Genomic DNA, 26,616 nt, shown 5'->3' on the forward strand with positions numbered 1-26,616 from the left:
GAGGCTTATGGTCCGTGAACAATGTGAACTGCCTGCTTTCTAGGGAGAAGCGGAAGTACTTATTGCTGAAGTACGCGGCGAGCAGTTCTCGATCGTAGGTACTGTAGTTCCGTTGAGCGGGGTTTAACTGTCTGGAGAAGAAACTTAACGGCTGCCAGACCTGATTCACCTTTGGTGAAGAGCAGCACCTACTGCGATGTCAGAGGCATCAACGAAAACGGCTAGGGGTGCATCCTGCAGAGGAAATGCGTCGTGTGTTGCGTCGGCCAGTTGTTGACGGGATTTGTAAAACGCACGAACAGCGTCTTCAGACCACAGGACCTCGTATGTCCTTTCTTTTGGGACCAGACAAGTACGGGTTCAAAACGGATTGGTGCTGGTGGCCTTGGGCAGAAAACGACGTTAGAAGTTTAGCATGCCCAAGAACCTCCTCAACTCCTTCACTTTATTCGGACGCGGGAAGCTTGTAATTACTTGCACCTTGTCTTGGTCGGGCAGAATTCCTTCAGAGGAAATGGAGTGGCCGAGGAATCTCACCTGTTTTTGGAGGAACTTGCATTTCTCAATAAGGCCTCAAGGAGACGTTTAAAAATGCACTCGAGATGGGCTAAGTGCTCAGACTCAGTGGAAGAAGCGACCAAAACATCATCCAAGTACATGAAACAGAAATCGAGGTTTCGCAAGACCGAGTGAATGAACCGTTGAAAGGTTTGCGCCGCGTTGCACAACCGGAAAGTCATTCGGGTGAATTCGAAGAGTCCAAAGGGTGTGCATATTGCCGTCTTTGGTATGTCTTCTGGAGCTACAGGGATTTGGTGATATGCCTTGGCTAAGTCCAAGGTCGAAAAGATGCGGCAATTTGTGAGATGATGCGCAAAGTCGTGGATGAGCGGAATTGGATATCGGTCTGGAACAGTCTGTGCATTTAGCCTTCTGTAATTCCCACAGGGCTTGGCTTAGGGACCATATGCAGTGGGCAAGACCAACAGTTGTTTGAGGGCCTGCAGATACCCTGTTGAACAAGTTGTTCAAATTCTTTCCGCGCAATAGCGAGGACGCACCTTCGAGAAGATTGGGGAACCAGTGGTGCTAATGTGGTGCTGCACATTGTGCTTCACTGGTTTAGAGAGACTACACTCGGCAGTAATCTGGCTGAATTTTTGGAGAAGTGCCCGAACACGAGAGTCGGCAATGACTTCTAAAAGTACGGAAAGATTGTTACCTGGGTGAGATCCTATTTGGCCCGACGAATTAAGGTTGGTCGCGGGATTTATAAGAGACTTGTTTTGCAAGTCTACCAGCAACCCATAGTGACACGAGAAGTTTGTGCCTAGTATGGGGAAGCTGATATCCGCCAGGATGAAACGCCACGAAAACGTCCTACGCAAGCCAAGACTCACGTCACTTGCCAATAACCTTATGTGTTAATTGTCTTACTTCGTCCGACGGCTGCTGAACGGCCGCTATGGTCGGGCGCGCGAGCACCTTGTCGGCCGCAGCTGCCAATATCTCCAAAGAACGTGGGAGTTCGATCGCCCAATGTCAAACCTGCCGGCAAGTGATTCAGTTTTGCTGACTGACTTACCGGCTGGTTAGCAGCGTATATGAGGCCGATTTTATCACGTCCGCGTCACCAGTTTAGTATTTTATACTGCGAAATAAATGCTCAATATGCCGCATAGGAAAACATCAAATTTCACTTTTTCACAAACGCATTTTGTCGTTACAGAAACTCGGAAACCCGAAGTATATGAACGGTTGGAGTGGTAGATCGCTAGCTTCACAAATCACAGCCGTCATAGGTGCTTATATTCGTGTTGCCACTATAAGCTTTTCAATTGCATAGCCTCACTGAAAATGGATGGACGAACCATAGCAACAAAGGGACTGAGTGGATGCGTTGTTGATCTGTGCGATAAGCGTGATGAATCCCTGTTGTCAACTACACTGTTTGTCGTGTTACGTCATTTTAAGGGGTTTTTATGGTTTTTTTTGCAAAACAAAGACTTATTAAAATCGGTTCAATGTCTGTCTGTGCGTCTGCCTGTCTGTCACACGCATTTTTCTCAGAAACGGCTATACCGATTGATACGAAACTTGGTAAGAAGGTGGGAACGTCCAGACATGCAGTGAGTGATATCCTTCTACGTTAAGATTTAGGGGGGCTTTTTTTCACCAAATATAATCACGGGCATCAAATGAAAGGTCTCGATTAGTACTTTTCGAAACCGATCTTAGTTTTGACATTTGTTACCAAGGGCAGGGGTGGAAAGTGATCATTTCTTTAACCGTTCTCAGAAACTACCCAGCCGAATTATCTGAAAAAAAATCATGAAGCTGCGGTGGATGGTTCGTAATTATAGTCGATGGTTGTGGTGAGTAAAATTCCCTATGATGGGAGATCAAGATCAGATATGCGCGTGTTTACGGATAAAATTTGCTTTGTACAATTTTTTTCACAGAATATCGTCATAAGCTTTGGGCAACGAATTCTTAGCGACGGCACTCTGGAATTAGAGAGGGTGCTTATTCAAGAATTCTTCTTATATTCAGACAGCAGAGGGGACTAGATTAGATGATCTTAATAGTTTAATCGTGCGTCGATTTAAATTGCATTTTTCTACTATGCAGGCTTGCGTAATCCAAGTGGGAATTGACATATGATACCTTTTAGTCGGTGAATTGTTAGCTGTTTCAGTCCAATGGGAGAAACTTGTAATAAACCCGGGAACGTAGAAGCGGTTAGAAGACCTCCCTAGGATGATTTTTGCCAACCACGAGAACAAAATCGAATAACTCCAAAACCCGAGGAAAACATTACAGCACATATTGATTGTCGACGGTTATCCTCAGACGGTATGAGACCAGACCTTGGAGATCCCACTATCTCTGATATCTCTGGGAGATGTATTTTCCTGGAAAAGATCTGTATTCTTTTACAAATTTCTTTGACTGTTCCTGTTAATGAGAACAGAATTCAACATACCAGAACCAAAAACAATGAAAGGTAGATATGTAGCCCTTGAACGAACGGGGAACGCGAAGGATGTATAATAATTAATAATTCTACTATAATTGCGGTTTAAACAATATTAGTAGAAAGCAATCTTTTTAATTAATTTCGACGTAACAATTATAGATATTTGTTTTAATTTGTAGGCATTCCCCCAAGCATGCATCGGAGTTCCCTTCTATTTCCATAATTCAAACCCCTAATTCATACCAAACCAGAATACCATGTAATTTACCCTTCACCCACATATGCCAAATAGCCAAAAAAAAACTCCATTGCATTTCAGCCCCCGAATCGATACTTACCGCCAATATCAATTCAATTCAATTTACAGAGAACAGTTTGTATTCATCGTTTTTGCATCCTCACTGTGTAATCGAATTAATAGCAACTGGGTTGCTTTGTCGTTCCCAGAACAGGGTGTATTTTCCAGGTCACGTTTCTATCACTTCCTGCAGAATGGCTTGCACCAACCAAACCTGACAGTAACACCACCAGTCCAGGAATAAAACTGTAATCAAATACTAATAAAACGGATTTTTATGCAAATGGATGTAAACCACAAGGTCGATTTAGATGGAAATCGATTCATGTGGAGCAGAAAGGACTTCAAACTGCCCTAAATCGAACGAAACCTTTGCAAAAATAGCGATGTAACATGCCATTTTGTATATCGATGGGGGAAATAATTTGAATTGAATTATTCTATTTTATTTTATGTGATGTTAAGTAAAAATAATGATATGCTAATCAATAAATTTCAAAAAGTTCGATGAGGGTTTTAAGGGATTCAATAACGTGAGGACAGTACAGGATGTTTGTAGAAGTTTTAATCCTTTTTTCTAGATTTCACTTGGCTAAATGTTACTCGAAAGTTCTAAGTTTTGATCAACTAATATTTCCGTCGTTCCATTGTGGTACTCTGGCCTACGGCGATAAAAAATTAGCATAGTCGACATATGGGCTGTAGTCGTAGATCATAAGGCGAAACTGGCAGTGGATAGATCATATATTAAGAAAATGCGACAGCCCTATTGCGGATTATGCTATTCAAAGGTACCTGTTACCGCAGGTTAACCGACGAGTGCATCGCGTTGTGGTTACTTACGCAGACTATTATTAAGAGAGTGCACACTCCTCAGGAAATAGTGGGAAGGTGTGGTTGGCGTAGTGTGCCCCACATAGTGATAAGGCAATAGAACCTGATGACATTACAGCTGAAGTCTGGAAAGCGAAGACTTAGAAGCACACATTCTGCCTTAGGCGGTCTTTCAGTTAGATTTTTGAGGAGGATAAAACACCACCTGATTGACAAGAGACCACAATCTTCCTAATACAGAACAAGTCGGGAAACCGGAAGCTGAACGCTTCAGGTACGAAAGGTTTTGTGTATTTCTTTGTACGTAGCACGTAATATATGCATATATTATGTGAGAATATCCACTTTCGGATGACATTGACATTCATAGTCTTGAATTTACAAGGAAGTGACAACTTTGACGTATTATAACTTTGTTAGTAATAGTGGTATTTCGACCAAACTTGGTGAGATCATGCTCTATGTTATACCCTATCTTATTGCGAAATTTCATGTTGCTAACATGAACTTAAGGGGGGTTTTGCAGCCAATTACTAAAAATTATGGTAATATACTATTATTAACTTTATTTGTACAGATATCAGTATGGAAGGTATTTCGGAGCCCAGGCACCATATAGTGGCAGCCTCCTGATTTTTTTTCAGATTTTTCGGTTTAGTAGTTTCTGAGAATGGCCCCCTTAAAGGAATGGTCACTTTCAACCCCCGCACTCCCCACCTTTCTAACAAATGTCAAAACTAAGACCGGCTTCGAAAAGTACTAACCGAGACCTTAAATTTGATACCCCACATGACTATATTTGATGAAAAAAAAAATTACACCCCCTTTTGCATGTATGGGGACCCCCCCTTAAATTCAACGTAAAATGATGTAACTCACTGTATGCGTGAGCGTTCACAGTTCCCACCTTTGAACCAAATTTGGTGTCAATCGCTATAACCGTTTCCGAGAAAAATGCGTGTGACGGACAGACAGACAGACAGACAGACGGACAGACAGAACGGACTGCAGGAGTACGTTGTTTCCGCGGGTGTCCCGCAGGGCTCCGTATTGGGCCCACTACTGTGGAACATCATGTACAACGATGTATTTAATCTTCCCCTTCCGGGGGAAGCCACAGTGGTGGGTTACGCTGACGACATAGCGCTGGTTGTTGTCGCAAAGCATCTTGAAGATGCTGAGTTATACTCAAGTGAGGCAATCGGTGCTGTTAAAAGTTGGCTAAAGAGCTCTGGTCTGACACTTGCGGAGGAAAAAACGGAAGCGGTCCTCATCACTAAGCGCCGGAAGAGAGATTACGCCTGTATTAGAATCGGGAATCATATCGTCACTTCCAAGCCGACCATCAAATACTTGGGAGTGGTGATAGACAGGAAGCTTAGCTATAAGCAACATGTGCGGTATGTTTGCGACAAATCATCCACTGCAAGTATGGCCCTGGCAAGGATGATGCCGAACATTGGAGGGCCACGGCATACCTCTAGGTTGCTTATAGCCAGGGTGGTGACCTCGATCATGCTCTATGCGACCCCAGTTTGGAGGGAGGCGTTGTGGATGTCAGGGAACGCTACCAAACTGAGTTCAGTCTACAGGAGGACAGCCCTGAGGGTATGCTCTGCCTTCAGGACTGTCTCAGATGATGCAGCATTCGTCATCTCTGGAATGATGCCGATTGACATCTTGGCAGATGAGATGGCGAACATATACAATGCAAAGCCAACCTCTTCCTCATCGCGGACGAGGAAGACTGAAAGGGAGAGATCCATAAATAGATGGCAAGAGCGGTGGGAACGCTCGGGAAAGGGCCGGTGGACGCACAGGCTCATTCCTGCCATCAAGGAGTGGTTGGAGAGACGACACGGAGGATATCTCCAATACCTTCACAGGTTTAAATTGGAGACCTCACCCGATTGTCCAAATTGCAATGGAGTCCCAGAGGACCCAGAGCATGTATTCTTCCACTGTCCGAGATTTGTGGAAGAAAGGAGGAATCTAGAGGAGACTCTAGGGGAGGTGCTGGTACCAGAAAATCTGGTGCCGAAAATGCTAGCACATCAAGAGAATTGGGATGCGGTAAACTCCATGATCGCATCTATCCAAAATAAATTGCGAAAAGCAGAGGAGAGGAGAAAAACGCGGTCACGTGCGCCGCGTATAGAAGAAAGGTGACAAAGCTAGAGTGAGCTGACTCCGCCCCGTGATGTAATACCTTATGGTGGTTCCGCGGGGCAGGGAGGGAGTCGAGGGTGGTTTTAGTGGGTAAAAATCCCACACGCTGGTGTGTCCAGACCAGTGTCTTTTTGAAGATTTCCACCTCCTCAACAAAAAAAAAAAAAAAAAAAAAAAAAAAGACGGACAGACAGACAGACAGACAGACAGACGGTAAACCGATTTTAATAAGGTTTTGTGTTTACACAAAACCTTAAAAAGGGAACACAATTGCCTGAAATATTTAGATCCCCATCCCATTCGGTTGTCATTCCACACCCTAAAGATTTTTTAGGATATCGCTGACTAGCGAATTACCGATACCGTTGAAATGACTGTGAACCAAGTCGAATTTGCCAAGAACTGAGCAATTACGCAATAGCAGTTACCGGTAAGGAAACACCCTAAGAAGCATTGCTCTCTTTACATTGCATTCCAAGATCCAGATCGTGTACCAAAGAAACACGCAGGCTGAGTTAAATTTCTCTACCGTGATTTGAAGATGAAAGTTCCAAGTGTTTGTGTCTCAGTCGGCGCTTATCAAGGCGCGCCCATTCGTTACTTCATTCTTGCCACGTAAACTGTCACCTGGAGCATGTTACAAAGTTCAACGCTTCACACATTGAACAGTGATGCTGATTTCAAGCCACTTGTCCAAAAGTAGAATGATGATCGTATATAACTTGGTCTGTGACCGAATCTGAATAAAGCAGAGATTTTGAGGATCGATCCCAATTAAATAGTCGCTATCACTGTCAGTGGCAGCAACTTGCCTAGAGCTGAGCGAGTTAAGTATCTCGGATCGATTCTCTTAACCAATGGTGAACCGTATCATGAAATTACTTTATGCATCAGCGCAACTTGGATGAAGTCGCGCTCCACAACTGGTGTCAGTGAGACCGTGTTGCATGAAGCGATCATTCCATTTTTGGACAACTTTCTCGAGAGCAGCTTTGCTATGAGAAGCTAGGATCGGTTTTGCTATGAGAGGCTAGGAGAACATTTTCTACATTAAACAGTCTATAGGGCGCTGAATGTTGGATGTCGCGTATGGTAGTGTCTATAACAAGAACAAAGGGGAGTGGTGAGAGAGCGCTTTCTTGATTGAACACCGACAGAGACACGAAGCGGTTTTGATATGTCCACTAATCTTAATCCAGCGCATGAATTCTTGTGGTACTCGGTGTTGTCGCAGAGCATACCAGATAAATTCATGTGGCAAATGATCAAACGCCTTTTCTAGATCGAGAAATGCAATGTAAAGAGGGCGATGCTTCTGATGGTGTTTCTCCATAAGTAACTGACTGCGCAATGTGTATTGCGTCAGTAGTAGTCCCAGTTCTTGACAAAACTGGCTTCATTCACGGTGGTATGAGACACTTCACCCCATCGTATGGGCCAGCAACTGAATCGGACGATAATTTGAACACTCTGTTGGAATGCCTCCCTTGTTCCATATTGTAACGATGCTGCTTTCTTGCCAATCAGCTATGCATTGCACTAATCCCATGGCCCTGCATTTTTCCCAAACTCAAAACTGTTTGGATATCAGCTTTAATTCATTCAAATGGGAAATGATATTATATATATATAGTTCAAAAAGCCCACGGACCCTCTTCCCGCCCAACCGGACCGAGGGGCGACCAACCTAAGGATGGGCTGAAGGCAACATCCAAAGGTTTTAACGCAAAGTGTGTGCGACCATGCGAAAATGTATTGCTACATCCCGATTGTCGCAAACACTTCAGCCAATGACGCGGAGGTCCTACACTACAGAGACATGGATCTTATATTGAAGACAGTGCGGATCAAGACTGAAACCCATTAGGTCAGATTGTTACCGGGCAGGACTCTTCGGACTATAGCACAGGTTGCAAGGATAACTGCTTTTTGCATCTCCATGTATAGTCCAGCCCTAAGATCGAACGTTTTCAGCGCTTTATGTAAGTTCTGCAGGACTAATCCCGTCGCTGAAATTATTACTGGGACTACTTGGATCTTTTGTAGTCTCCAAGTCTGTTTCATATCGTCTGCCAAGGGGCCGTAGTTCCGGATTTTTCGTGTTGTTTTTCAACAGTGTTCCGGTCCAACGGTACGGCTACATCGATTATAAAGCACGCTCGTTCTTCCTTCAGAAGCAGAACTAGATCGGGTCTGTTATGATTAACACTGTGGTCGGTGGCAATAGTGTGATCCCACAGTAGTTTGACCCGATCATTTTCCAAGATTCTCTGCGGAGTATACTTATAGTAAGGATGGTAGGTTGCCACTAAGTTATACTTCAACGCAAGGTTTTGATGGAGAATCTTGCAGACGGAGTTATGACGATTGGTGTACTCGGTACCGCTCAACATCCTGCATGCAGATGTTATGTGCTGGATGGTCTCCTCTTCACAGTTGCATAACCTACAACTGGAGTTGGTGATTGAGGAGTCGTGAAGAATGTACCGTTTATAATTTTTTGTTGGGAGCGAAGCATCCTGAATTGAAGTTAGGAATGCTTCGGTCTCATAGAAAAGTACACCATTTGTCAACCATTTGTTGGAGGCTTCGATGTCAATGCCTGACAACAACAAATTTTTTATATGACCTCCGTGAATGGGTTTCTCTTTCCACATGTCGATCTTCTGTTGGACTGAAGTAACATTCGACATGGGATCCCATTCTCTGCTTCTCAAGTTCAAAGGAGATAATTTATTATCTGCCATGACGATAGCCTGATGTATTTCGCTAGAGGATTGTTTCTCATAGAAAAACTCACGAAGAGAATGCACTTGATTGTAGTGCAACGTTTTTAAATCAAGTACCCCCCTTCCTCCCTGATGACGTGGGATAGTGATCCTCAATTTTTCGGCAGCTCTATTGTGCATGTTGTTGTTTGCAAGAACTACCCTTACCCGTCTATTGACAGATTCTAAATCAGTATTACTCCACTGTATCACACCGAAAGTGTATAGAAGGACGGGAATGGCAAATGTGTTGATTGCGATGATTTTATTTTTCCCGTACAGCTCAGTTTTAAGGACAAGATCCAGACGCCGCTCAAATTCCCCCAGCAACTTAGATTTAATTATTGCTACAGCAGGTGTTGGTGCTTGCAATATGCCGAGGTATTTGTAGACGTCGTCCGAATCCATGCCCTCAATTCGGATGTTATTTTGGCTGTATCCTTCATTGTCGCTGTGTTTTCCCCGAACAATTGTTTTTATGCGACATTTCTCCAAACCCAACTGCATGCCGATATCCCTGCTGAACTGGATGGTGATGTCCAGCAAGGAGCGAAGTTGGATCTCGTCTTTGGCATACAATTTGATGTCGTCAATGTACATTAAATGGCTTAATGTACATTTCGACAATATGCCATGCTTGACTTGGAACCCGTATTTGCTTTCATGCAAAAGATGGGATAGCGGATTCAAAGCCAAACAAAACCACAGTGGGCTTAGAGAGTCGCCTTGGAAAATGCCACGCCTGATTGGTATCTCTCCTGATGTTTGCGAAGATACCGATAGCTTCGTGCTCCAATTCTTCATTACTGTTCTCAGTAGAAGAACAACATTCTGGTTGATTTTATACAAGCGTAACACTTGTAGTAACCACGAATGTGATATGGAGTCAAAGGCTGATTTATAATCGATGTAGGCTGTCGAGATGTTTCGTTTTTGGTGGACAGCCTGCTTTACAGCTACCGTATCGATTATAAGCTGTTCTTTGCAGCCTCGGGAGCCTCTTGCGCATCCTTTTTGCTCCTCAGCTATCAATTTATGATGTTGTGTGTGTGTTGGTATTAAATGTGAAAAGATCCTCTGTCCATATCATTTCGTTTTATATTCTTCTTCTTCTATTCTTGTCAAAATCAGATTCCGCTATCTCATCGTTAATATTTTAATTTCGGAAATGTCGAATTCGCAAAATTTAATTCGTCAACCACGGTTAAATTAAAAAAATCTTACTGAAGCTTTCCCTGACGCGAAACATAATCGTAATGATCGCAATAACTTAATTCAGATCATCACGCGAATTGTGACGGAAATTTTACAGACCCAGGGAAGACAACTCTTTGGTCCTCTCATTTACCTAGCCACCGACACGAACAATGATGTCCAATGATGTTTCATAAATATTGGGGGCAACGGTAATCTGTCCGACATGGATAAAATTCCAGATGTTGTCAGGAGCCTGAGACAATTCTCTGGTGAACCAGGCAAATTTAGTTCCTGGCCGCAAAAGTGTTGACAGGATTTTGAAAATCTATGACCACTTAAAGGGTACTCTAAAGTACTATGGAATACTCTCGGTTATCCTTAATAAAATTGTGGGTCACGCCGACATCGCACTGGAGTCCTATAATACCCATTGAATTGGGCGAAAATCTTCAAATGCTTAACGCTGCACTACGCAGACAAAAGAGATTCAACCATCTTAGAATACCAGAGGACGACACTGGTACAGGGTGGAAGTACGATCTCCGAGTTTTATCAGGCCGTATATAACCATCTTTCTCTTATACTAAATAAATTCGCCTCAATTGAGATGAGCTGGGAGTCGATGAACATTATAACTCAGTCATATTGTGACAAGGCTTTTGACACGTTTGTAAGGGGACTAAAAGGAGATTTGCCCGGGCTTCTAAGTATTCGCGACCCAGCAGATTTGCCTCAAGCACCGCACTCCATAATGCGGAAAGCATGCCATAGTATTCCCCCTCTGGTTCCACTACGCAGAAGTATCCAAAGCTTCATCAAACCGTCGACAATTCCAGCTTCCAGGCGAGCGTTTTATCCGGTGTTACTCCACAACCCGCAAGTCTCCCAACAACCTAGAGTCTCTGAACAGGTGCCACCATTCTAACCCCACCAAGCTCGAAATTTCCACCAGTTCCTGCCTCCACGGCAGCCACGGGTTCCAGTACCAATGGAAGTGGAACGGGCCCCAGAGCCAACATAGAGATCACACACGATGGATTTGTACAACTATTTGGACCAACTGCCGATAAAATTCAGTTTTTTATCTTGCCAAACCTAATATCGTTCGATGGCATTATAGGAAACGATACGCTTACTACGTCGCTAAAAGATATTATCCATACAGACGAAAGTTACTTCACTTTCTATCCCAATTTATACATTCCATTGAAACAATGTATCTCAGAGACCGTGAACAACGTTGACATAAGAACGTCTCATCTAAACGAGCACTAAACTAAATCGCATTATTCGAAATTGAACGACAGATGACCCTGTCTATTCTAAAACCTACCCTTATTCAATTGCTCTAAAGGAAGATGTTGACAAGGAGATCACTACTGGAAGACGGGATTATAAGGCCATCTACATCCCCATACAATTCGCCTGTTTGAGTAGTTCCAAAAAACTAGATGCATCAGGAGAGAAAAAGTATCGGATGGTAATTGATTACCGAAAATTAAATTCCGTAACCATCGTAGATAAGTACTCGATACCTGAGATGGGTGCAACCCTGGCAAATCCTGGGAGAAATAAGTATTTCTCGATCGTTAATTTAAAAATCAGCTACCATTAGATTCATCAGATGAAGCGATATACCCAAAACGGCTTTTTCAGCTAACAACGGGAAATTTGAATTTACACGTCTCCTGTTCGGCCTGAAAAACACACCATCCATTTTCCAGAGAACGCTTGATGATATTCTCCGGGAACACATAGGAGTTCGCTGCTATGTTCATATTGATGACATTATCATCTTCGGGAAAGACGAGGCCGAACATTTTGATAACTATCAAAGTCCAGTTGGATAAATGCGAGTTTCTTTTAAAAAAATGAGTACCTGGGGCATGAGATCAATCATGAGGGTATAAAGACCAACCAAAAAAAGTTGAATCGATTGGCAACCTTAGAGACTTCCGATTGTTTTTAGGAATGACGGGTTATTATCGACACTTCATACAAGACTACGCCAGAAATGCGAAGCCTCTGACACTCCTTTTAAGAAAGGAGGACGGACGTGTGTCCAAAAATTTATCAAAAAATATGCTCATTAGTCTCGACTCTAAGGCAATCGATGCTTTCAACAAACTTAAGAGCCGTCTAATTTCCCAAGATGCAGTCCTGGCTCACCCAAACTTTGAAAAGGAGTTTCAACTAACAACGGATGTTTCCGACTACGCAATTGGCGTAGTCCTCTCGCAGGAGAAAAAACCAATAATAGGTTTGATAAATGAAAAATCATATCGTCTGATATGAAATAGTACTCGCATTCTGGGCGAAGACCTGGGACGAAGACCTTACAAACGATATACTGGGCACCTCCTTACTCCGGTATTGGAACGTCTCAGAGCCGGAAGATCGAAAAAGCTACTGCGCGCGTACGGCAAAAGTCTGTTCAAAAAAATCTTGTTGACAGACGAACTTTTTTTGTGATTAAACAAAAATAAAACAAGCAGAACCATTAAGTATACATAAGTATACGATTAAGTCATCATATGACACCAAAGACAGACTACCACGGGTTCAACGAGGCTACAAGCCTACGTCCGTGATGATTTGATGGGGATTCTCCTGTAAAGGTGTCACTCTATTTATTTCTGCATTCGTGGGAGTCAAAACCACCGCTAAAATTTTAGAAAAAAATGTTCTCGAACCAGAAGTGAAGCCACTCAATGATACTCTCTTTGTTGGTGGGCATTGATTATTCCAACAAAATTCTCCGGTTTGGCGGCTTTAATTTGCTCTAAGGGAAAGTCGCACCGCGTCCTTAAAGAACTATTATGCCCCTGGTTTAGTGATACAATTACTTATTTTACTTAAAGTAAATCTGAGCTTACAAAAATAAGAGCGACAATTTGGTTGGTGACTCAGAAAAGCAGAATTATATATACTTTTGTGAAAATTGCTTTTTGAGCATTAGCATTTTATCTGAAAAATAAGAAAGCTACCAAGTTATATCCAATGATATTACAAAGAGAATCGAAGTTCCAGGAAACTGTTGAAAGGTTAGTTGCATTTTGTCCGTGACTAGACTACTATGTTTGCTGTTTCCACATTAGGGGGACTGTTTAAAGGTGTGTGGTTGCGGATTCGTTCAGGGCAGAGGCTACTCTTCATCCTTACCTCTGCCCCGAGAGCAGCATGACTGAAGTTTTACAAGATGGAATTTGCTCCTTTATATAAATACAAAAACGCGACATGTGTATGAAATATAAACAGGACAAGACTGCCTAATAAAATTTAGACGTTTAGGAAATTGAGGGAACTCTGAGCCAGAATTCGACTTGATGGCGCGCTGGATCAGTTGGAAGCAACTTTCCACGATGGTAGTCCACGGACCCCTCGGTCTTCGGCAAGAACCCAAGTTGCAATTTCCTAAATAAAATTTAAATTAGCTTCGACCAGTTTCGGGCTGAATTTTAGAAGTAATGTAGCGTCTGATGAGTTGCCTTTGCTCTGGATGAATGCCCTAATGCCAAGAACCTGTCTCTCTGGAAGATATAATAGTTTCGATGATATACTCAAAGTTATTCAGAGATGTTATTTTACCATCGATTTATCCAAAATAGAGAATTATATCTAATGGATTTCAATAAATTTGCTTTAACTAATTTTATGGGAATATTCAACCTTGGCGGGGTTCCTCTCACAATCTGATGATTATTATCTCCTACTATTGATCGCCATGATGACAGAGCTGTAGGATGTTCTCTGCTCCAAATTTTCCTATTTTTCAAACTATGACATCCATCCATTCATATATATCCAAATTATGTAATATTTAAACAAAAATAAACATATCTAAAACCACCTGTTCCATGTGGGAAAGCAAATAAATAAATAGAGGACCGAAAGCATACCCACGTATCATGATCTGAGAGAACAAATATGACAACAGCTTATATAATACGTGGTTTAAATTATTATATCTTCAACCGACATATTGACGAGGAGTCGTTACGGGATTCTAGCAAACATTAATCAATCTATTTTAATGTGTTTTACGCAAGAATTGTATACTAACGAATAAAATTAATCTAGCTACTATCCAAGTCGTGGAGTGTTTGTGGTTGTGGAATGAAATGAAACATTTTTCTCGGGAAACTTTCTAAATGGATAAATAAATAAACAAGTATATATGTGGGCTTATTCATAAATACTTCCGTTTTTTCTTTTGAATATTCAGTTTTTTCAGGAGAGATAATCAAGAAATTCGCCAAGCACATGAAAGTCACATGAATCACGCTAAGTAGCGGGAAAACGTTTTCTTGGATCACTAATAAATTAACTTTTCGCTGAGGATTATCCCCTCGACACTTGTTGGAAATTTTTCAACGAAGAGTCTCTTAATGTTGATTTTTTTGACGTTTATGTGTTGAATTTTTATACAAATACAGGGAGACTATAATGCTGAATCTTCCCTAAGAATGTTTAATTTATTATTGTTTCACCGAATTCAAAGGTATTCCAATTATCTGTTGCCGAATTTGCTTGTAAACAAAATTTTTGCATTCGTTAGACGTCATTACTATTGGAATTTGGAATGAAAATTGGTAAACGATGAATTATTGGTGTCATCATGGGTATTTTCTAGCTACACGAAAAGGGAGCCACCAAGTCTAAATGTATTTCAACTTTACAAATTAATTTTGTTCCCGGCGGTTCAAATTTTTAAATAAATTAAAATATCTAAATTTCATTTATTACGTTACGAAATTTTGTGGAGCGATTAATCTAAAAATTTCACTTTTGAAAAAAGGCCTATGCAGCAGAATTTTTTCTTCTGTTTCTATTTGTGGTACTATGTAGTACGTTGCGTTGATGAAGTCACTAATACGATGGTCCATAAAAAGCAATTATTAAAAAAATAATCATTTATTACGAATGACTTTTTATACGAACCATCCTTTATAAAGCAGCTCGACAAATTATGTGAAAGTTTCTAAGCAAAAATAATTGAGGTAGGAAACCATGGAACTGGGATTATATAATAACTAATTTGATACTTCTAAAAAAATATATACTCACGAAATTGAGTACTTAAACAGCGATCAGTATCTTCTCCTTACCTTTCTCTCTGAAAATAAAATAAGAAGACTGAAATATAGATTCTGCTGATATAAAGAATTTTTTTAGAATTGTACCTATGTATCTAAATTTATTGCAACCACGATTTTATCTAGAATCTTTCGACTTATTCCATTTATTATTGACCGTACAAATTTATTTTTTTTGAGACGGTTACCAAATATTTTTATCGTCATAACTACTACCAGGAAGTTTCCAAAATATTTAATGGAATTTCGTGAACGGCAGTACCTGAGTAACACTTTGAACCCTATGGCACCTGGTCAGCTGCAATATAGGTAGTAATCTGAAAATAGTAAATTTTACCCAACCTGGATTAAGTGGCGTTCCACAACGTTCCACGTGTTCTTTGTAATCGACGTCCGTCGCTCTCTATGGTTCTGAGTGTTGGCCCAATATAAAAGACAATGAACGGCGTCTTGTGCTAATGGAGGCGAAGATGTTTCGTTGCACTAGTGGTATGACACGTTTTGATCACATCCGAAATGAGGATATCCGCGATCGATATTGAGTTGCACCGGTCGTGGAAAAACTGCGGGAGAGGCGTCTTCGATGGTATGGTCATGTAATTCGTTTCAACGAGAATTCACTTGTCAAGATTGGTCTGAACATCGAAGTCAATGGTAAACGACCAAAAGGCAGGCAGAAACAACGGTGGCTTGATACGCTGGATGGGCATTTAAAAGCCTTGCAATTGCGCTCAAATCAAGCATTTGATAGAACCAAATGGCGAAATCAATTATGACGAGCCGACCCCGCTTGTCTTCACAAGGGCAAAGGCCGAAAAAAAAAGAAGAAGAATGAAGATTGGAAATCAACCTCAGATAATCATCACTCAGGACGTTCAGCAGGTTCAACCGACACTGGTAAGCAAATGACCTGGTGGTTTCGAATGGTCATTTAACCATTCGGGATGGTACCCATGGTTCATACCAAAAAATTCTAGCAAGAAAAAACCACACATGCTTCGAGTAGGCGTGAAACTTCATTCTGAAACTGATGACAGTGCAGAGTTCAGGTTTGGCAAAAACTTTCTAAAATGGCAAACAGCAATAAAAACTTCTTCTGGAAATGAAACATTGATGCAGGAGTACGACATCACTACAAAGGTTCAATCATCACGATGGAAGAGTCGTGCCTCTCCGCAGCCGAAAACAAGTTCATCAAGTGAAATTTTATGTCAACCTTATGCTCAGTTTTTTTTTCACTGGAAAGCTGTTGTCTACCACGATTTTCTTCCTAGAGGTGAGATAATTAATTGTTTCTGTTCTGTTGAAACTTGGAGTTATTTCCATGAAGCTGACAGAATGAAGAGGTCAGAGCTGTAAGTAAGGGAAAAGTGGTTGGTGATTCACGGCAGCATTCCTGTGCAGTCTATATCAAAGGCATAAATACTGTGTTGATTATAATAAACAAATATTATCTGTTACGACATGACGATGCATACATATATATACGCCCATCTAAATTGTGCGCAAAAACACATATATATATATGTTATCACCGTAAATTAAAAGCCACTGGTAACCAGGTACAGGCATATCTGTTACATTGGTTACTACCCACAAGTTTTATTAGCACATACATATACACATACATCTACATAAAAAAATCCAGAGAAAGGAATACGTCTTATATGGTTGCCATTTACCTGTTGGTGGAGTATAGCGCGTCAACCACACGAACGCACCATCTCTAGCGGTTACCTGAAATGACCTTCAGCTCTCCCCATGACTTCCCGAGACGCTCACACTCCTCTTTTTCTGTTCTGCGCAAAGTGCCCTTGGGAGAGTGGATTCCACTGCATGGCATATCCCGCGATGCAACTTTCGTCCCTCCTTAAAGTAACTTATCTACTGCCAACCCCATCTTCTATTACATCGCATAAGAGTGCCAAGCCTGTGCGCCGACCAAGTTCTTCGTTTGAGATAGTATCGGGCCTGCGTATTCCGATGATACGGCACAGACAGGAATTGACCAAAGTTTGGAGCTTTTGAGTCCCATATAGTAATACAGAACGAACACCAGTACAGAACAATCTCATCTTGAACTTAGTGTTGAGATAACCGCATTTTCAGGAAACTGATCTAGCGCTGTTAAAGCGTCGGGCAACATCTAGTTGGGTGCCGCCGTCGGAAGAAACCACGCTTTCTAAATGTATAAACTGATCGACGCTTTTGATGCTTTTCCATTTATGCAGATAGGTAGAGTGCGATCACTCGTTAAACTGAGAACCCCGCTTTCATTGGTGTTTATCTTTAGCCCACCTCTACTTGCCTCTCTTTCCAAATTCAGAACCATTTGGTCAAGGCCCCTGACCCGGCGAGAGAGCCAAACCAGATATCATCAGCGTAGCCGAGGTGTTTAAGGAAAGATGTTCATTCTCTGTTCACGCTATCGAAAGTTTTCCCGCAATCGATGAAGAGCTAGATACACATGCCTTATATTATTGCCTATGCTGATGTCAAGTTTTGTACCTGTTTCACTATCTCTCCCTTACGTTTCACCCAACATCAGAAATAAGATCAGTTTCGAAAATTAATAATCGAACCCCTTCATTTGATACCCCACATGACCATTTTCTGTGAAAAAATTTAAACCATTTTTCGTATGTATAGGGAGCCCCCTTCAAAGTCAACATAAAATGGCGGCACTTGCAAAGGGATTTACAGACCACACCTTCTCACCAAATTTCATGGCAATTGGTTCAGCCGTTTCCTAGTAAATCGGGTGTCACCGACAGATAGACAGGCAGACAGAGTGTGAGGAGTTATCAGACCTTCCATCAGGCGTGTCCCCTCGCGCGAATAAGGGAATAGCCGGCGAATACGTATGACTATGTACTTCTACGCACTCGCAGGTGTACGTATATGGGCATGTTTATGCGCAGGTCGGGTAGGTAGGAGAAAAACGCCCAACCTTAGATAAATATGGCTATGGGAACGTCTAGAATAATAAACCAATATGGACGGAACAGAAGGTGTATAAACTTACGATGCAGGGGCTCGAAACCCCAGTACGGGCAGATTTTGGGAGTGGGAAATCAGGCTACTGGTCGTCGATATCCCTCGAATGTAGTGCATCAGTGGTGGACAGGTTGACTAGTGTGGCAGCTAGTGCTATAAACAGCTTAGATAAAGAGGGCTCCCGAGAACACCCTAGATCTAGAGGAACCAAAAGGGAGATCTCATGTTGGAAATTTACTTGGATAAAGTGCTACCGTGCGTGCTCAAAAGCATGATATCGCTATACAGTGCAAGAATCTATATGATGTCACCTTTAAGGCGGAAATGGTGATTTTAATGCATGGGCTACAGAATTGACGAATGCAAGAGGGCATTATCTCTTGGGGACTTTTGCGCAGGTAGATATCATACTGGCTAACGACGGTCAGATTAATCCTTATCGGAAAGGAGGGTCCAATTCGGTTGTGGATCTGACTTTTGTTAGTCTCTTCACTCGGTACCGATATGTCCTGGAATGCCAGTGAACACTACACCCACAGTGATCACCAAGCAATAGTTTTTGACATGACGAGCATATCAAGCCGTTGGAAATCTGCTCGTCCAGGAATGAGAAAAATGTCAGGCTCGTTTGCGAAAACAATTTACGAGCAAGCATTCAGAGATGTGTGGTTGGGCCAGGACATTATACCAGGTACCCCCTCGTAAATAGTTCTCCAAATCACGGGCTGTATCGCGACCAAGAAGGATGTGTTTCCCCAGTAGAAAACCCAACTGTGTGTCATCGGGCCAGACGAGCGGCCCAGAGAGCAATGGGTAGGATTGACTAGGAGGTGGACCAGCGAGCTTACAGGGAGGCCCGAGGAAACTTAAAGCTGGCAAATTATATATCCCAATCTCCTGCTAAAAATGGTTTAGGGTTTGCTTCCCCAGAAGATCACAAGCGGTTACCGTCCACAGACATTTTTGGATGTAGCTGTAAGCCACCCAGCAACGACAAAAGTGCTGGAGATTTGCGGTAGGGGAGACAAAAAAGCGCCGGACCTCCACGGCATACCAAACAGATCCCTTAAGCTGACCGTTGAATCGAGGCCACACATATTCGTACAGTTGTTTGAAGCGTGCTTGGCGGAAAAGACAATGGCTAGTGTTGTCGCCTAAATCTGGTAAGCCTGTTGGTGAACCGTTAAATCGAGGTCACACATATTCATAGTTCTTTGAAGCATGCTTGGCGGAAAAGATAAAGGCTAGTGTTGTCGCCTAAACCTGGTAAGCCTCCTGATGAACCATCTTCCTGCAGACTTCTTGGACACTACGGGGAAAATGTTGGAGCGATTGCTCCCAACTGTAGGGAGTCTAGGGGGCTCAGATCGACAATTCGGGTTCCATGTGACCAAATCAACGTCGACGCCATCAAACTAGTCACTGGCTTAGCTGAAAATGCGACTTATCGGGATGGTGTATATGCTTTTTCAGCAAATTTTCTTTTACGTTTTCGATAGTGGCAAAAAGCTTTTCAATCATGTCTGTCATGTAGTCTGCGGAACAAAAAGAAATCGCAGGGACTAGATTCGTTGAGTAGGGGGTGGACAATCGCGCGTTGTTTTAATGGAAGAACCAGTCACCTGTGTGGTAAACTTCAATCTTTTAAAAACATCCAAGTACAACTTGTAGGTAACAGTCTGACCCAGGGGAATGAACTCCTTCACTTGGTGAGCTTGGGACGGGGAGAGGTAGCTCTCCTCCACTGGCTTAATCGCTGATTTGTTTCAGGGTCGTATCCATACCACCTCGATTCATCACCAGCAATCACTTCAGAAAAAATTCAGGGATATCTTTAAGGTGATTTTGAAGTTCAAAACTGACCTGAAGTCGACGCTCCTTTTCGTCGTCTGCGAGACGGCGAGAAGGGACAAATTTGACTGCTACCTTGCTCAGGTACAAATCTGGGGATAAAATCGTTTCAACTGAATTTCAGGAAATTCTAGACATCTCACAGAGTTTGATCAATGGTTCGTTAACGGTCTTCACGAACGAGGGCATTTATTTTGTCGACGTTTTCCTCACTTCGTGACATTAGGGCGGTCTTGAAGAAGGGGGTCAGTCTTCAACTGACATTCCCCCATGTTGAAAACCATTTGGAGGATCTGGTTTTACTTAGGGCACAAGCCTTATAAGCAGTCGATTTGCTCAACTGGTATTTCACAGCTGATTTTTTAGAGCTTTAAAGGATGTCTCGTTCTAATATTTGTTCTCCAGAAGCTGAGAGAAATGATGTTACTAAATAAACAAGGCGCAACGTATCGCCTGTCGAAATTCAAACCACTTTTGTCGGAAGTTACTATTTTTTAGAAAAAAATATCTTAAAAACACTTAACTTAAACAACCCGTTTTCATCGATGTTTAGCTGGGTTATTCCATTGTGAGTCAAAAAGAAAACTTTTCGGACTCGTATAGTGTGCGCACTTCAACCATCTCGGGCGGAGAATATCAAGCATAAATCCAATAGTTATGTAATGTGATATGTATACAGTTCTGTAGTCTTCGCAAATATCTCCAAAAAAGTACTCGACGAGGATGGGATTCGAACCCACGCGTGCAGAGCACATTGGATTAGCAGTCCAACGCCTTAACCACTCGGCCACCTCGTCACGACAACCCTGTCAATGGAAGCGTTATTTGGAAAAGATGCCAATTGTTCTGTTCATATCATAATTTGTCTCTCAAAACTTATCACCTGAATACATAACTTAATTCCACTAAGTCGCCTAAGCCATGCTTAAGACTGTGTTGATAACAAATCTAATTTAATTCACCATTTTTCGGGTCTATATCTGTGATGAATGGCATTAAAGTTGATGCTAGTATTCAACATTGGAACGAAAATGTCGGCAAATCCGGCAATTCATTAATATTAAAATATATTTATTATATTTTCATGCCATTCTCCTCAAAGGAAGATGAAGTAAGCCAACCATTTATTTAAAATTAAAAAGCAAATATACAAAGAGAGCCCCAACACGTTTATCATTTATTTTTAATCCATTTTCATCATAAATTGATTACGTTAATCCGTGGGCAGGTAGAGGATCAACATTAATTTTGGCAAAACAAAATGTTGGCCAGTTTTGTGTGAAATCGAGAGATGAAAACAAATTGCCGTCAAGGCCGAACTTGAAAGGGACTAAGTGACAGGAACAGTTGATTCTATATTTCACATATATATCTTCCCTGAGTGGAATTTATTGCCAAACCGAAAATGCATCATGTCGTTGCGGAACTAATTAATTTGGGCAATCAACTCGCCAAAAATTTGATTCCGGAAAAGCAGTTCTGATGATTAAACATTGATTCCCCAGACTGAAAACTATGTCTGCTTCTCACCTCCATATTTACATAGTCATCATATCTTGGCAGAAAGTATGTTTACGGAATGCTTCTCTATTTTATTGAAAAGTATGCGTTGCACTTCAATATGAGTGAAATGTTGTACAGAGATTCCGCATTAATTAATGGATGATGTTCAGTTGGTGGACTATCCCGGTTTAGTGGCGAACATCAAAAATTTTATTAAATCAAGGAATTTTCGAGCGCTAACGTATACAATGTAAATTTTATAGGAATCATTCCGGGATTACTATTTGGATCACCTGCCTTTGTCAATATTAAATACGCTACACTCTGCAAACACTAAGCAACAACGCTGCGCTCTACAATAAATAATTCATTTCTTTGCCAACATAAACAACTTATTGATATACTCGTTGGATTAAGAGATTGAAATGTCTTCTGACCGTTAGCCTAGTTTAATTCCGTGATTTTGTCTGTTTGAATTGTATTTGTATTGTGCTTGATCAACTTCAGCTGTAGTGCACTGAATGCGATCAAAAAAATGTCATAATCAGTAGGATCTGAGGGGTAAAATGTTTGGACAGTCCCCTATTAGAAATATATGTTAACCAATAAATAGCCCGTCAACCATACTTATGTAGCCTGTTCGCCAAAATGCATTTCAGCTGTGTCCAGGACGCTCCGAGAAGTCTACACTTTTCCTCCACTGTTCTGCGTTACACAGTTCAGGACGACCTATTCGAAGGTCATTCTGGGATAGTGGATTTCTATTGCTGCTGAATTTTCTCTACCAAAACATTAACATTCACCTCTAACAGGAAAGGTGGGAGACAGGGACGCTGGTGATGTGTATGTAACTGGTTTACGGAAAACGGATACATGTGAACCTAGATAGTGATGTCCCCAAGGGCAAAAAGATACATTTGCAAAGAAATCGGAAGACTTCGGCGGGACATGGGAACTAGACGGAGCCAAATCCCCGGTAACTGGCGATTTTACATCACATCTAAGGCTACCCTTACGTAAAAAAACACGAAGGTTGGTCAAAATAAATTGCAGGATGTCCAAGCCTCTTTTTCTTTGTGTTTACAAAAAACCTTATTACAACCGGTTTACTGTCTGTCTGTCCGTCACACGTTACACGCGTCTCGGAGACGGTTGTAGCGATTGACACCAAATTTGGTAGAAAGGTGGGAGCTGTGAACTCCTACACATGCAGTGAGTTACATCCTTTTACGTCGAATTTAAGGGGGGAGTCCTCATATATGCAAAAGCGGGGGGGGGGGGGGGCGTGTAAATTTTGTTTTCATCAAATATAGTCATGTGGGGTATCAAATTAAAGGTCTCGGTTAGTACTTTTCGAAAGCGTTTTTAGTTTTGACATTTGTTGAAAAGGTGGAGAGTGCGGGGAGTTAAAAGTGATCATTTCTTTAACGGGTCCATTCTCAGAAACTACATAACGGAAAAATCTGAAAAAAGTCAAGAGGGTGCCACTGTATGGTGCTTAGCCCCCAAAAGACCCTCCATACCGATACCTGTTCAAATAAAGTTAATAATAGTACATTACTACAATTTTTAGTAATTGGCAGGATTAGCAGCAATGTAGATTACAGAATAGAGCATTATCCTACCAAATTTGGTGAAAATTGCACTATTACTAACAAAGTTATGATAGGTCAAAGCTGTCGCTTCTGTGCATATTCAAGACTTTGAATGTCATTTTCACTTGAAAGTGGATATTGTCACATAATATTAGGTTGAGAAAAAAGTAATGTCGTATTTTATCAATAGATGGCAACACTTAAACATATCTTGTGTTATACTTATCGCATTGGGTCATACTATACGGCGATTTGAAGACGACAATCTGGGCTACAGGTGTCTCTTTGACAGTTTTATGATCGTACGTTTCAGTCTCAAGTTATAGCGCGTCAAAGATGGAGTCCCCCAAGGAAGAAATTCGTCATATTTTACATTTTGACTACCTGAGAGGTAAAAATGCAACGAAGGCGGCCAAAAAAAATTGTAAAGTTTATGGGTCCGATACTGTAACGATTCGCATAGCACAGCGTTGGTTTGATCGATTTCGTTCTGGTGTAGTGGATGTCGAAGATACACCCCTTATTAGTAGGCCAATCGTCGTAGAAACCGATAAAATCGTCGAAACCATCCAAGTAGACGGGCATGTGAGGATTCGCTCGATTGGCCAGGAACTAGGTATAGACCATAAAACCGTTTGGAACCATTTTCAAAAGATTGGATTCCAAAAAAAGTTGGATGTTTGGGTGCCACACGAGTTGACACAAAAAAATCTCTTGGATCGAATCAACGCCTGCGATGCACTGCTGAAACGGAGCGAATTCGACCCATTTTTGAAGCGGATGGAGGTGAAAAGTGTATCAGGAACGATAACCTCAAGCGAAAAAGATCGTGGTCGAAGCGCGGCGAGCCGGCCCAAACCATCGCCAAGCCCGGATTGACGGCCAGGAAGGTTTTGCTGTGTGTTTAGTGGGATTGGAAGGGAATCATCCACTATAAGCTGCTCAACTATGACCAGACCCTCAATTCGGTCCTCTATTGTGAGCAACTCGACCGTTTGAAGCAGGCGATTGACCAGAAGCGGCCAGAATTGGTCAATAGGAATGGTGTTGTGTTCCACCAGGACAACGATCGGCCTCACACATTTTTGATGGCCCGCCAGAAGCTACGGGAGCTCGGATGTATAGTCCGGACCTGGCACCAAGTGATTACCATCTCTTCCGGTCCATGCAAAACGCTCTGCGTGCTACTAAGTTCGCCTCAAAAGAGGCTTGCGAAACTCAGAAAATCAACCAGATCCCGAATCGCGCTTGTCAAAGCAATAAGAATGATGCCTGGTACAGGAGTTCCCACCGAAACGACAATCCTTTGGAACATACTGTAAGGCACTGGAAGCCGAACGAAAAACTTGATAGCTGTACAGAGTCTTTATATTGTTGCCACTCACTCCCTAGTGGGGTATAGCCCATTAACTATGCCTACGTCCCATCACACACGATCCACTGAAATGCGCTTCCTTCCCGGCCTTCCCCAGAACTCTTTACTTCTTCTCGACTGTTCTCTGTCAAGTGCTTTTGGGGCGACTCACTCGTCGGCCATTACGGGAGAGTTCCACTATATGACATAATCAACAATGCAATTGTCGCCCCTCCTTGCTTAGTGTAATGAACTGTTCTAATTGTTTCAGATCCAATTCGATTGTCGCGCCAAGGATTACTGTTATCAGGTCAGCGTACTTCGATGACATGTCGCAGACAAATGTAGACGTCCGCGTGCCATTCCCATATAGCAACACAGAAGGAACATTAGCACCGAACAGTTTCAACTTAATCTTTGCGTTGAAATAACTGCATTTCCAGGTTTTAAACAAGACAGCGAAAGCGAAGTTTGGTGTCACCGTCGGCAGAAACCACGCTTCCTAGATATACAAATTGATTGACGTTGATAAGGAGGGTGCCATGATCCCCGTCAGATTGTTGACCTTGATTTTGTTGGAGTTTATCTTCAATCTGCAAATCCAGGGTCATTTGACCAAGGTCCATGACTCGATGGGAGAGCAAACAGATGTCATCAGCGCAATCAAGCTTTTTGTGGGAAGATCCTTTGAAATCTTTAAGTCCTTCAGGCAAGGCAACATGAAGAATGTCATCCATAATGATATATTGGTGACAAGATGCCACTTCGACGGATTCCGCTTTAGACCTAAAATTCCGAGATTTTACGTCGATGCAGTACATGACATTTGGTGCCATCATATGTCTTTGTGATAATAGATATTAGTTTCTCTGGAAGCCCCCGGGTAGGGCATTGTAAATATATTGCCCGCTTACGCTGTCGAAAGCCTTTTTGAAATCGATGATAAGGAAATGAAGCGAAGATCGAAATTCGACGCACTGTTCCAAAATGATCCACAAGTGGTTGAAGTGGCTAATGCAGGAGGATCGAGAGTGGAAATCAGCCTGCTCTCAGTCAATTGAGTTCTGGGGATGTTCTTTGATGTGTTCCAGGAGTATTTTAGCTAACATCGTTGCGACGGGAAGAAGCACAATTGTCGCAAGCAGCACGGGTACTTTTTTTGTGTATTTCTTTTATGAAAACATTTCAGTGGATATTTGTCACATTGGTACCTAGCACGTAATATATGCATATATATATATATATAGAGAATATCCAGTTTCAGATTATAACATACTGACATTCAGAGTCCTGATTTTGCACAGAAGCGACAACTTGGACCTACTATAACTTTGTTAATAATAGTGCGATTTTCACTAAACTTGGTAGGATCATGATCTATGTTATAGTTTACATTGCTGATTCTAGGATGAACTTAAGGGGGGTTTGCAGTATACTATTACTAAAAATTATAGTAATATATATTTGAACCTATACCGGCATGGAGGGTATTTCGGGCCTAAGCATCATATAGTAGCAGCTTCCTGATGTTTTTCAGATTTTACGGTTGGGTAATTTTTGAGAATGGATCTTTGAAAGAAAGTATCATTTTCGACCCCCCGCAGGGTGGGAAAACTTGAGAAGCAGAGAGATGTTCACCATGTCAAGATGGAGGGGGTCTGAAACTTCATTGCAGAAACTCAATTTTAGTTACAGTAGTAACCTAAGGGTTAGCAGTAAATTTAAAATATAATATATTGTCTACTAATGGCTATCTTCCCTCTCGAATGCCAGGATGAACTTCCATTTCGCGTTTTATTATCGTCCGGGTAAGGATACCTTTAATTTTGTGGAAAACTACGCGTATCTTTTATGCAAATAGGAATATTTTCAATAAACCTCAATGCAAATTTTCAGTTCGACGAACCTATCAATATCCAATATTTATGAAAATGGATATTTAATCTCCACATAAAATATCCTTAAATTATATTC

General features: G+C 41.8%; 2 protein-coding genes and 1 non-coding gene across 9 annotated transcripts in view; 1 reads left to right on the plus strand and 2 right to left on the minus strand.

Annotated features, from left to right (window-relative positions):
* LOC119656544 (glutamine-dependent NAD(+) synthetase) overlaps positions 1-26,616 on the minus strand; it is a 222,357-nt gene that overhangs the window by 110,670 nt on the left and 85,071 nt on the right. Inside the window, exon 3 of one of the 2 annotated variants that reach the window (XM_038062901.1) lies at positions 15,355-15,362. The exons of the other annotated variant lie outside the window; for it this stretch is intronic. The gene's annotated coding sequence lies outside the window, so the exon portion shown is untranslated. The remainder of the gene's footprint in view (positions 1-15,354; positions 15,363-26,616) is intronic. 2 annotated transcript variants of the gene reach the window in all.
* The window catches only part of LOC119656542 (cytosolic carboxypeptidase Nna1), a 183,480-nt gene that overhangs the window by 84,338 nt on the left and 72,526 nt on the right, over positions 1-26,616 (plus strand). The window lies entirely within an intron of this gene.
* Positions 20,906-20,987, minus strand: Trnas-gcu. The gene has a single exon. It is a non-coding gene; the product is annotated as a tRNA-Ser (tRNA).

Source organism: Hermetia illucens, chromosome 5 (genome assembly GCF_905115235.1).
Source record: "Hermetia illucens chromosome 5, iHerIll2.2.curated.20191125, whole genome shotgun sequence".
In the NCBI taxonomy this organism is placed as follows: domain Eukaryota; kingdom Metazoa; phylum Arthropoda; class Insecta; order Diptera; family Stratiomyidae; genus Hermetia; species Hermetia illucens.